The sequence below is a fragment of the Symphalangus syndactylus genome, chromosome 14 (assembly GCF_028878055.3).
Source record: "Symphalangus syndactylus isolate Jambi chromosome 14, NHGRI_mSymSyn1-v2.1_pri, whole genome shotgun sequence".
In the NCBI taxonomy this organism is placed as follows: domain Eukaryota; kingdom Metazoa; phylum Chordata; class Mammalia; order Primates; family Hylobatidae; genus Symphalangus; species Symphalangus syndactylus.
Genome location: NC_072436.2, coordinates 101,062,607 through 101,075,175, shown reverse-complemented (window position 1 = coordinate 101,075,175; position 12,569 = coordinate 101,062,607).

The following is a 12,569-nucleotide window of genomic DNA, read 5'->3' as shown; positions in this document are numbered from 1 at the left end:
AAGGGTTAGGGTGCACCTTTCAACCTCTTTCATAAGAGCATGAAATTTCATTTACGAGGATAGAGCCCTCATGACCTAATCACGTCCCAAAGGCCCAGCTCTTAATACTCTTGCATTGGGGATTAAGTTTCAACATACAAATCTGAGAGTGGGGCACCAACATTCAAACCATAGCACGTAGGTAGTAAGGACAGCCTATGTTCTTGTGATCACTGAAGATTGAGAGCTTTAGTGTGATGTCTTAGGGATTAAGGCTTTCAGGAACTGCTATGTTTATCTGACTAGAAATAGGCCAAGGTCTCCACATAAAGCTGCATTTAAGTATATTTAGAAAAATCTGAGTTCTGGATCCACATTTTTAAAAGTGTTTAGAAAATTTGATTTTACTTTATTTTTCCCTGACTCATAGGAAGGAAAATTAATGAGCTGGATGCTTGATGCATTCATTCATAGAATGCCTATTGTGTGGCAGTGACAATTTTTGATGGTGGAGATAGATCAAATAACAAAGTGGGAAATGTCCTTGCCCTCATGAAGTTTATAGTCTAGTGCGATGGAAAGTAGGCCTGAGTTAGATAAATTGTGAATATGTAGTGCATAAGATAGCAATGAGTGATATGCAGAAAAATATTTTTGAGAAAGGAGAGAAGGGAGATTTGGCAGAGGATGTGGATTTTTAAGTAGAAAGATTCATTGAGAAAATGACATTGGAACAAAGAAAAGAAGGAGATGAGAGAGTACACTGTAGGGTTGTCTGATGGAGGAACATTCCAGGCAGAGGGGACCACAGATACAAAACCCCTGAGATGGGAACATGCATAGCATGTTTAGACTAGCAAAAGGGCTGATGGCGTTAGAGCAAAGGGGTGTGGGGGTAAGGATGAGATGAAGATGGGAAGAAAGTAGGACAGCTTAGACATAGCCTCCTAGCCCATTGTGTGGACTTTGATGTTTGCTCTGAATAATGTGGAATGTCCTTGGATTGTTTTAAGCAGAGGGGAAAGAATGATAGGCTTTGACTTACGTTTTAAAAGAATTCTAGCACTTGTGCAAAAAATATAGAAGATAAAAGTGGAAGCAATGATACCAGGTAGAGGACTATTTGTCAGCTAGGTGAGAGATGAGTCTGGCTTGGGCCATGGAGATTGCTTCTCTGGTGATGGTGGATATCTTTAGACAGATGTGATTTTCCTGTGTGTCTTGCTGGGTTGATGGGAAACTAGGATTTATTAATCTGGTTGCTTGACCCAGGAACTCCTGGCAGTTGGTTGTCAGTTATGAGTGGGTTTTTTTTTTTTTTTTTTTTTTTAAAGCATACCACTTCATTTTGTCTTTGCTGCTGTATTATCACTTTATCACTTAAAAAATTATAAAATGTTGAAAGTGATGGTATTTGAGGTTAAATTTTACTAATACAGACTTCACAACAATTTAGCAGCTTGTATTCCATTTTTAAGTTTTATATCACAGATGGGCGTCTTCCCATTAAAAAATAAATCAGGAGTGGCAGCATTGTCAATGTTATTTTTCTTATAATTCTAACTAGAGTTAAAGATAGAAACCCTTCTGAGAATTCACTATTCCAGGAATGGCAAACATGCAGCAAATATTGTCACTCTACCATTTTCTCAACAATGGCAGACATTGCTAGATGATCACAGCATTCTTTTCACTGAGTCCCGATGAAACATGGGACACTTTATCAAAACAACCACTGAAAGATTAGAGTTGGCATGAGTTAAAACCTATTTGCCGTTCCTGTGAGTAATCACTCTTCCTGACAGCTTAATAGGATTGGAGAGGAAGCCTTATGGCACAGTGGTGTAGCTGGAGTCAGACTTCATCTTTGTCTTGTCAAAATCCTGTCTTGTCACTTGCTAGCTCTAGCTCTTCAATCTTGGACCAATGACTTAACATTTCTGAGCCCTCATCTCCTCATCTATAAGATGGGAGAAAATAATAACTATCTTATAAGAAACAGGAGATTTAAATAAAATGATACCTGCAAAGTGCTTAACACAATGTCTCACTTAAAAACTTAATCTCAAATGATACAATTGGAGTTTAATTAATAGACTTTAAAAGACTAATTTCTTGAGACCAGAAAATTTACAAAAGTATTCTAGCTTTGCGACCTAGCCTTTTTGATTAAAAAAAAAAAAAGAACTTTTTATCTTGCAAGTATGTCCATATCTTTTCAAGGAGAAGAAAGCTTCTTTGCAAATACTCCCAAGCCCACACGGGTATTATTGAAGCCCTTCATCCTGATAGATTCCACTGGGTTTAGGGGTTGGATGGGTTCAGTGTGCAGGAATAGGAGAGTTGTGAGACACATTGGTATAGCAGGAAAGCCATGGCTGGAGGAACAGACTTTGGTCATGTGGTCTTATGTCTTCCATTTCATATTGAAACTATATATGGACATTCCCAAAGGGACAAGACGCATTGGTGAGGTGGTACCCAGTGACATGTCTTCTATTTTCAGGTTCACTATGAATGATGCAGGTTTTTGTCTTTTATATTGCTTTTAGAGTGATTACTTGTGACACTATTCCTTTTTTTTTTATTTCTTTTGAGACAGAGTCTCACTCTTTGGCCCAGGCTGGAATGCAGTGGCACGATCTTGGCTCACTGCAACCTCTGCCTCCTGGGTTCAAGAGATGCTTCTGCCTCAGCCTCCGAAGTAGCTGGGACTACAGGCATGCACCACCATGCCTGGCTAATTTCTGTATTTCTAGTAGAGACAGGGTTTCACCATGTTGGCCAGGCTGGTCTTGAACTCCTGACCTTGTGATCTGCCCGCCTCGGCCTCCCAAAGTGCTGGGATTACAGGCGTGAGCCACTGCTCCCGGCCGGAAGATTTTCTTTTTGCATTTGTTTTCTACAACTTCACTATGTTGTGTTGAGGTGCAGATTCAGTGTTATGTATTCTTCTTGGGATCCACTGTGATTTCTGAATCTTAGGATTCATGTCTTTTTTTCTATACTAGGCCGTTGTAAGCTGTTACTTCCTTGAAATGGCCTCTCATCATCTAGTCCCTCCTTCTGGAACTCCTAGACATAAATTCAAACTATATAGTATTCATTTCTCTTCCATGCTTTTTAATTTTCTTTTTTATATTTCCAATGACTTATTTGTTTAATTTTAAACTTTTTCAGATCTATCTTCTAGTTCATTAAGTCTTTCTTAAATTATGTTTAATTTGCTATTAATCTGTCCACTGTTTTTAAATTTCAATGCCTATATAAATTTTTTTTGATAATTGGTGATTTAATTCTTTCTCTTATTATATAATGTCTCGTTCTCAGGTTTTCAACTTTCCTTTTTATTTAATAATATTTTATATATTTCAGATGACATAATAACTGAAGTTCTTCTCCTGAATTTTATTGTTCATTACTTTTATGGTTTTATTCTTTCCTTAGGATTTAGATTCTTCGTTAAGTGTATTTAATAATTTTATATATGTATTTTTTATTCTTTCAGATTGTCATACTAGTAGCCAAAGTTTTGGGAATATTATAACTTTAACTCACAATAGATTGTTTCTTTGTGTGTTTTGTAATTTTAAATCACAGTGTGGATTTGCAGATGGGAAGTCATAACTCAGGTTGAGACCAGGTCCTTTCACAACAGGTTTTCCTTGTGTTCTTGACAACCATTGTAGGGACTTCTTGAGTGTGATTGATTTCTATGAGTTTGTTGATTTGGAGATTCCAGGGCAATGCAAACTTGAATTATAAACCCAATGGAAGTACAGGCCTGGGATTTAAACTCTCAGAGATAATTTTGTTTATTTTTATCCAGAATCTAGCAGAGAGATGTTTCCCTTGTTGGTGGGAATTTATTTTCTAGTCAAAACTTACACTAAAATTGTAGCCCTTCCTGGGTCCTAACCTAACCCCACCTCTTTACACTGGACCGTGGCCTCCTCTATTTCTGCATGGACCTTGGAATTATATCCTTTAGCTACCTCCATCTCTCACCTAACTCTTCCAGGGATGCCATAGCATCAGCAAAACGTATTTGTTTTTCAATGCTGCCTTCATTTCTGACATTTGGGCATTTGCCATCTTTCTTGTCAGCTCAGCTATGCATCTTAGAGTGTTTTATGTTACATCTAGCATTTCTAGGTGTTTGTAGTGGGAAGGTTTTCAAGTTCTCTTATTCTGCTATCATTTTACAACCAGAAGCTCTGGACTGCCATGCATTTGTTGAATACTAATTAATGCCAGATACTGAGCTTAGTAGTAGGGACACAAAGATCTGTGAGACATACTCTCTGCTCACAAGATAATAGTCTAGTGGGGAAGGTAGCCATGTAATTTTTGGGTAACACAATTGGTACAAAAAAGATACATATACAGTACTTTCAAAACAAAATAGAGGCCACTCAAGTTTATGGGTAAGATCAGGTCAGAGAAGGCTTCCTAGAAGAAGAGATACTTAATCTGGTCCTGAAATATAAATAAGAGTACATCAGGTAAAGGTAGTAGAGAAGGGAGGAAAGTGCATGGTAAGTTTGAGAGAACTACAAGCATTTCAGAGCTCTTGGAGTAGAGTTCAAGGAACTGACCACATCTTATTTCTAGACCCACCAACAGATTTCTGATTGAGCTCTTCTGATACCTTAATAAGAAGACAAACACAATGCAATATAGATATAGCATTCTAGTTATAGGAAAGATATGGTTACCTGAGTCCTCTGGGGAGCAGATGTCAAGAAAGAATTAGAAGTGTAAGAGATTTCTTAGGAGCAATGTCCATAAAATACCAAGTAGGGAGAGAGCAGGATAAGGCAGGGAGAGCTGTCAGTCTGCAATACAGGTCTCACATTTGTGAAAGGAGAAGGGAAGAAAGGAAGATTGGGTAGGAAGAGTCTTAGATTCTGGTGCAACTTTGAGAAAATATTTGCCAAACTAATGGGGAGCTCTAATGCGTTGCCCACAGTGGAGTTCGCATTGGGCAGAAATGACCAGGTCACAGTATTCCTGCTGAGTGCTGTGCTCAGTAATTAGCTGGGGCTGCCGGGTAGAAGCACAGCCTTAGAGCAAATGCTGCAGCAGATCTCAAAGGTCTAACCACACTCCTGGTGGTGAGTCTTCTCTTGAATCTCCATGGCTACCACACCCCCACTTGGAAATTTTGTAATCTGGCCTTCTGGTTTATATACAAGTTTCATGTGAACTTAATTAGGTACCCATCACTAAGAATCTGTTCATTTCTGAGTTTCCAGTACCTAGGGCTGTAAGGTTGAAGATAAGAGCCATATCATGACAGATTTTTCCAATTAATATCTAGTGGGTTTTGGACTTAGCATCCTTTAAACCTGCCTGTTTATGGCAAAAACCTCTCTGCCTCATTGTGTGTCATATGCCTGCCTTTTTTTTTTTTTTTTGGTCCTAAATTCATTCCTTTCTACTGTATAGTTTTATCCTGTTGATCCAGATAACATTTTCACTGCAGATACACTTGTTGACCTCTGTTCATCTAGACTGGAGAAGGTGGCTAAAAATAGTATTATTAAAAATACTGTGAGAATGATTATTCATAAAGGGATTTGAGTGATTTTATGAAAATATACATTAATATCAGAAGGAAACTAGAAGATTACTGTCATACCCTTCCTCCCAGGAAATGCTGAATTACTGAAAAATTTCTTAACACATGTCATGGAAAAATTGGTCACATAATTTGAACTTTGGAAATTGCATGGTGTTTAAAAAAAATAAGAGAGAATGAGAATGAATCATTGAGTAATTTATGTTCCCTCTGTGCACTAACCACTTCATCAAACAGCTAAGTTCACGCACATATTCCTTGAAATTTGAGGGCCATAAAGTCAAAGGAATGCATCTCTGTCTTTAAAGTTTTCATTTTCCTTCCTTTCTCTGGGGCACAGAGTGAATGGGATTAAAGGTGAAGCTGCTCGAGTCACACACATTTTGATGTTTCTGTTGCCTTTGCACAGAATCTCACATCCTAACATGTTTTGTCTCTGGCATTCTTAGTATGTCCTTTACATTGCAGAACAGCATTTATAGTGTCAAGCTTTTTTGTTTTTCTTTTCCAAAGAGAAGTTTAGTTTTATCAAACTGCATTAAATGTTCTGTGCCTTCACTTTGACTCAAGTAGCATATTCTTGAGAAATGTGATATTTTACAGCAACTGATTTAGGCACACATGAATCAAAACCACCTCTTCCTTGAGAACTGAGTCAACCTGTCAGGTACCTAAGCAAGCGGGTTTAACATGAATTTATAGTTTCCATGTGAGAACGGTAAGGAAAAACGGAAGGATGTAAAAGGATATTGGGAGAGGAAGGTCAGAGAAGTTGTTCATCTGTGAAGTTTTCCACTGGGGATAAAGAAATGGTTCCAGAACTGCAAACAGGTCTCCCAAAATTATCTGACATTTTCCTTTACAATTAAAGGCTGGAGATTTTCCTGAGGAGCTAAGGGGTTGAAGGCCCGGTTAGAAATTTAAGGCTCTGTGCCTAGATAGATGCAAAAGATCTAATTCCAGATAAACTCCTCCACATATTTCTTCCTTGTTGACCTCTCAAAGTGTCCTATAATTACACGCCACCTGTGTTTCCAAGGCTCCTGGACATATCTACAAATTGAAATTAGTGTATATTTGTATATGAAGGTTGACAGCTAAGTAAGAAAAATATTCTGTGGCATCTAATTACAGAAAACTAATAAACATGCAAAAATCAAAGAAGAACGTAACAAAACAAAAAACCACCAGTGCCTGAACCTCGGGATGTGCATATGCAGATTAGGTCTCTAACCAGGCTAAATGTTAACTGCGCTTGCTTTATAATTGTTCTGCTGCAAGTGTTTATATAATTACTCCATTCTTTTGCTCAGGGTGTTTTTGTTAGATAATTCAACTAAATGTTAAGACATCAAATGAATAAGTAGAACTGCAATTGACTGGGGATGATGCCAGCACTGAGTATCATTATTAAGGTTATAGGTTTTAGCAAAGATTGAATTAAATGCTGATTATATCTAAATACTCCAGTGGGAAGGTCTTTGAAGAGACTTAAAATTCGAGATGTGGTATGTTTTTGTTGCTTTTAAAAACAATATGTTCAAATGGGTGACTCAAGGCTAAAGGATATTACCATAGATTTAAGCTTTTTTTTTTTTTTCTGGAGGGAGGTGGGTTGAAAGGAGAGACAAAGTTTGTATTTCACCACTGATTTAGATTCAAGAAAAAAAAAATAACAGCAATACAATTTTAGAATTAGATTTATATAATAAACTGAGGATATGTTTATTATCTCACTAATTTTGGCAGTTCTTGAGAATGGGATTTGTCCAATGTAGAGAGAACTGGGAAATTTTCAGTCAAATAATTTTTCTGAAACTCCTAAAAATCAGGTGAAACTGTCAATATGTAAATAAACGTAGATGTAAAACTTTTAAAATGTGGGGATGAAGGTGGAAGACTAAAGTATAAATGTTATAAGTTGTGACAAAGTAGAAATAATGCAACTGAAAAGTGCAAGTGAGAAAGAGAAAGAAAGAAGAAAATAAGCCTATTGATTGTTGTATAACTTGTAGGTAAGGAAAATACGACAGCAAAAACTGATAAAGCAGGTAGTCAAAGGCAGAAACAAACGATCAAACCAAGAACTCCAGGAGATTACTGGTGTTCAAAAAATGTAAGTACAATAGTAGCTACCAGACCAAAATAGAAGCTTTTCTAAATATAAAAAAAATTAAGGAACAAAAAATACACATATGGAGAAAAGTATCAAAAAATAAAATATATAATTTTATGCCACAGTTAAGCCCAAACAACAGGGTTTTACCCATCAACTAAAAGAAGACTTTCAATTTTGCTCATAAAGAATGATCTAACTATATATGTATGTGTATATGTATATGTGTGTATATATATATATAACTATATGATCTATATATATACACACACATACATGCACATCATATACAGCAGATAGACCTAGACCTAAAAGTGATCCAAAAAGCTAAAAATGGATACAAAAAGGTATATCAGGCAAATGGAAAAATAAGGGAGTCGGGGTAGCAATCCTGATACCAGATATAAATTCAAGCCAAAAATCTTAAACATGATAAAGACAGGCACTTTTTACACAGGAAAACCATACTTTACAACGTAGACACATCTTTATGAACAGTTATACGTCAAATAACATAGTAATCATCTTTATAAAGCCAAACTACAGGAGATGCTAGGAGACATAAAAGAAATCACATTGGCTGGGCATGATGGCTCACGCCTGTAATCCCAGCACTTTGGGAGGCTGAGGCGGGAGGATCACGAAGTCAAGAGTTCGAGACCAGCCTGGCCAACATGGTGAAACCCTGTCTCTACTAAAAATACAAAAATTAGCCAGGTGTAGTGGCAGGTGCATGCAGTCCCAGCTACTTGGGAGGCTGAGGCAGGAGAATTGCTTGAGGAGGTTGCAGTGAATTGAGATTGTGCCACTGCACTCCAGCCTTGGTGACAGAGCAAGATTCCATCTCCAGGGAGGGGGGGAATAAAGAAATCACATTAATCAGAGACATTCATACAGCTTTCTTAATACAGGAAAGATGAAGTAGGCAAGAAATAGGGGATTGAAAACCTAAACAACATAATCACTACAGGGGATCTTATAGATATACTGTATGTCAAACTCTACACCCTGTCAATAGAGAATACATCTTCTCAAGAGCTCATGCAACATCCACATAATTTGATTATATATTACTACACACACACACACACACAGTAAGTTTAGTGGCATACTGGTAAACGAGTAGTTTGGGTTGGGGTGGGGGGGGATCTGATTTATATCATTTACTGATTTCTTTGATGTAAATCCTTCAGTGGTCAATTAGAGCATAAATTGATAAATCAACCAGTGAAATAGGAGACTCAATAATAGAACTAAAGTTCATATGGAAATTTGATATATAATAAAAGACAAAGATAGACTTTTTAAAATTTAAAGCCGGGACAACCCAGGAGCCATTTAGAAAAAGGTAAAATTAATTCATAGCTTATATATATGCAAAATTAACTCAAAATACATCACAGATCTAATGCAAAAATGAAACCATATGATACCATAAAAAGAGTAAATTGCTTTTTCATTTTGGTGTAGGAAAAGGCTTTCTAATTATGCATCAAAATCTATAGGCAGTAAAAAAGATTGATAATTTTGACTACATAACATTAAATGTTTTTACACATCAAAAATCATGATAACTGAAAAACTGGGAGAAAATATTTGCAACATATAGAGTAAGGCCTAATAGTTCTTACATATAAAGAAATCTTGAGGAACCAAGGGCCAAAACCCCAGCATAAATTGAGAAAGAGGCATAATCAGACAATTCAAAAAGTAAGATGTAAAATCAGCTTTTAAACATATGAAAAATGTTTACATTAAGAAATACAAATTAGTTCTTTTTTTTTTTTTTTTTTTTTTTAACTGAGTCTCACTCTGTCTCCCAGGCTGGAGTGCAGTCGTGCTATCTCGGCTCACTGCAAGCTCCACCTCCCAGGTTCACGCCACTCCATTCTCCTGCCTCAGCCTCCCGAGCAGCTGGGACCACAGGCACCCGCCACCACACGCAGCTAATTTTTTGTATTTTGAGTAGAGACCGGGTTTCACCACGTTAGCCAGGATGGTCTCGATCTCCTGACCATGTGATCTGCCCACCTCAGCCTCCCAAAGTGCTGGGATTATAGGCGTGAACCACCATGCCCGGCCGACACATTTTTAACACTATGAAAATATTAGCAACAATCTAAATGTTCATCCATGGTAGAGGGTGCTAATGGCTTGAATGTGTCCTCCCAAATTTCATCTGTTGGAAACTTAATCCTCAAATTCATATGTTTATGGTATTTGGACATGGGGCCTTTGGAAAGTAATTGAGATTAGATAAGGTCATCAGGCTGAGGACTTCATAATGGGACTGATGACTTTATAAGAAGAGGAAGAGAAACCTGAGCTGACACCACATTCTTGCCTTCTGGTTATATGATACGCTCTGCCATGTTACGATGTAGCAAGAAGGCCCTCACTAGATGCTGAGCAGATGCTGGTGCCATACTCTTGGACTTTCCAGCTTCCAGAACGATAAGCTAAGCAAACCTCTATTCTTAATACATTAGTCTGTAGTATTCAGGTATAGCAACAGAAGACAGACAAAGACAGAAAGGTTGAAGAAACTACAGCACCTCCATACGATGGAGTTCTGTGCATCTGTAAAAAGAATGAGGAAGGTCTCTATGAGCTGACACAGAATTTTCCAGGATATGTTGGTTAGGTGAATAAAGCAAAAACAAAAAGCATCTGTAATAAGCTATCCTTCATGTGAGGAAGAATAGAATATAGGAAAATACATATATATATATATATCTGTTCATTTGTACAAAATGCATGTGGGAAGGTTGAATCAGAAACTATGACAGGCTCAATGTAAAACTCATTTCGTGAACTCTGGTTGAGATATACTTCTAATAAAGATATATCTGGCCAATGACAGTTTTAGCTTTTAATCAGATGCTAAATTTCCAAGGGTAAGAGAATAATTCATTCAACTGCCTTTTGTGTAGCTGGTTCTATTTGTTACCTTTGTTAAATATTTGATAGAGCTTCCAAACCTTACAATCAGTGCAACTGAGGAAAAAGATTGTAGATGGATGCAAAATGCTGATGACCTCCCCCTTGAAACCAATGGCATATGTAGTTTGAGTTACCTGTAAACAAGGCTTCCTGTCCCTGCGTGGACCCTCAGAACTTAGAGTGGAGTATCTCCAGTGTTTTGTGGATCATTATCAAGAGCCTGTGGAAATGCAAATAAAGCCAGTCTCATTATTACAATTTGGGCTATATGTTACCAGGGAAAACAGTAAGAGAAAGGCAGAAATAACAGAACTCAGAGGTGAAGTTCTAATATGGTGTAGCTGCATCTGTGCTTATATGTTATAAATAGGAATAGGAAAAAAATAACTTTGTAGAGAGGCAGCCAGGTATGGGAAAAGAATAGGAGGTTTGCCTCAGACCCAAATTTAAATCCTGATTCAGATACTTATTAGATGTAACTTTTGTAAGCTGTGTAACTTCTCAGAGTCTGTTTCCTTTTCTGTAAGGTAGGGATAAGATCACCCCTTTTTTGAGCTGTCATGAGAATTGGATAAGGAACTGTATATCTGGCATACACTAGGTTTATAAAAGGTGGTGCATCCCTCCCTCTGATACTTGTAGTTTTGTATGTTTATTTTCATTTTTGTATTGTTTTTCTCTTTTGTTTCAGATCTCATTGTCTTGGCTGTGTAATTATTAGAGTTGCCCAGGGTTGACTGCTGACTGGTGTTTTTGCTTGTTTCTTCCACAGAGGTCTCTCTGCCTATGGTTTTAACTATGATTTTCTTTCCCCGAGAGGAAACAATACCAGTATCAATTTATGAACTGTTTATATTAACACCAAAGAAGAATGTTGCAAAACTACTTTGATTTCCAACTATGGATCGTTTATCTCACTATCTTTAAAGGCCTCTTATGTGTAAGGTATTACCTACTAGTCTTTTGAAGAACAATTCTGGTTGTAAAAAGTTTATAATTAAAGCAGAATGACACAGGCCAAATATAGATGGATTGACCATGTTAGGGGGCATTAGAAAATGGAGCCATTAATTAGGATCAGGGAAATCTTTTTTAAAAAAGAAGTATTTAAAGTGGATCTTGAAGGAGAAAAACTTCAAGAGGAAAATTATTTGAGAAATTGATTATTTGGTGTTATAGCTTAATTTTATTCAAAGCACGTGAAAGGGGGAGAGCAGAAATCAAAGAGCTCTAAGTGAATAAGCCTTAACAGGTTCCTCATTTTTATGTTTATGTTGGGCAGAAGATTGTTACAGAGGAGAGAGTTGTGAGAAAAGGCATTTTTCCCCCACTGAGTCATTTGCAAGTCATAGAAAGAACCAAAATCAGGAAATTACCTCTTCTTTTTTTGAAGCTAAGATCTTGGTTTAATGGAAGCCACTCACTAGAGAGAGAAGAAATAGTCTCAATTAAGTTCATCTCCCATCTTGTTATGTAGAAATAGCAGAGCATTGAAACCAAGCTGCAGACAGGAGCCTTGTGTCTAGTAATTTGATGTGGCTCTGATGGAAGTAGTATACCAATTTAGAGATGCAAGTCCAGGTTGCACTGTGTTATGGGAGAAGTTTGTGAAATGATGGCCATATTATTGGTGGTCACAGTTGATTTGTGTAAGAAGACTTTGTAGTTTATCGATGTGTAGCATGCTTTGAACAGAATAGTTATCCAGTTTTTATTTGTGGCATGAAGGATGTGGCCTCCAGAGTCAGGAAATCAAGACTCACAGCTGTGTGACTTGATCTTTGGGAACCTCAGTTTCTTTATGAATAAAATGAACTGATGTTAATACTAACTAGGGTTGGTGAAGAGAGCAAAAGTACAACTACAGACAAACAGGGCTTAAAACTGTTTAGGACTTTCATGTCAGTTACCATTCAAGGGAGCATTAGTGAATCAACCAATAAACTA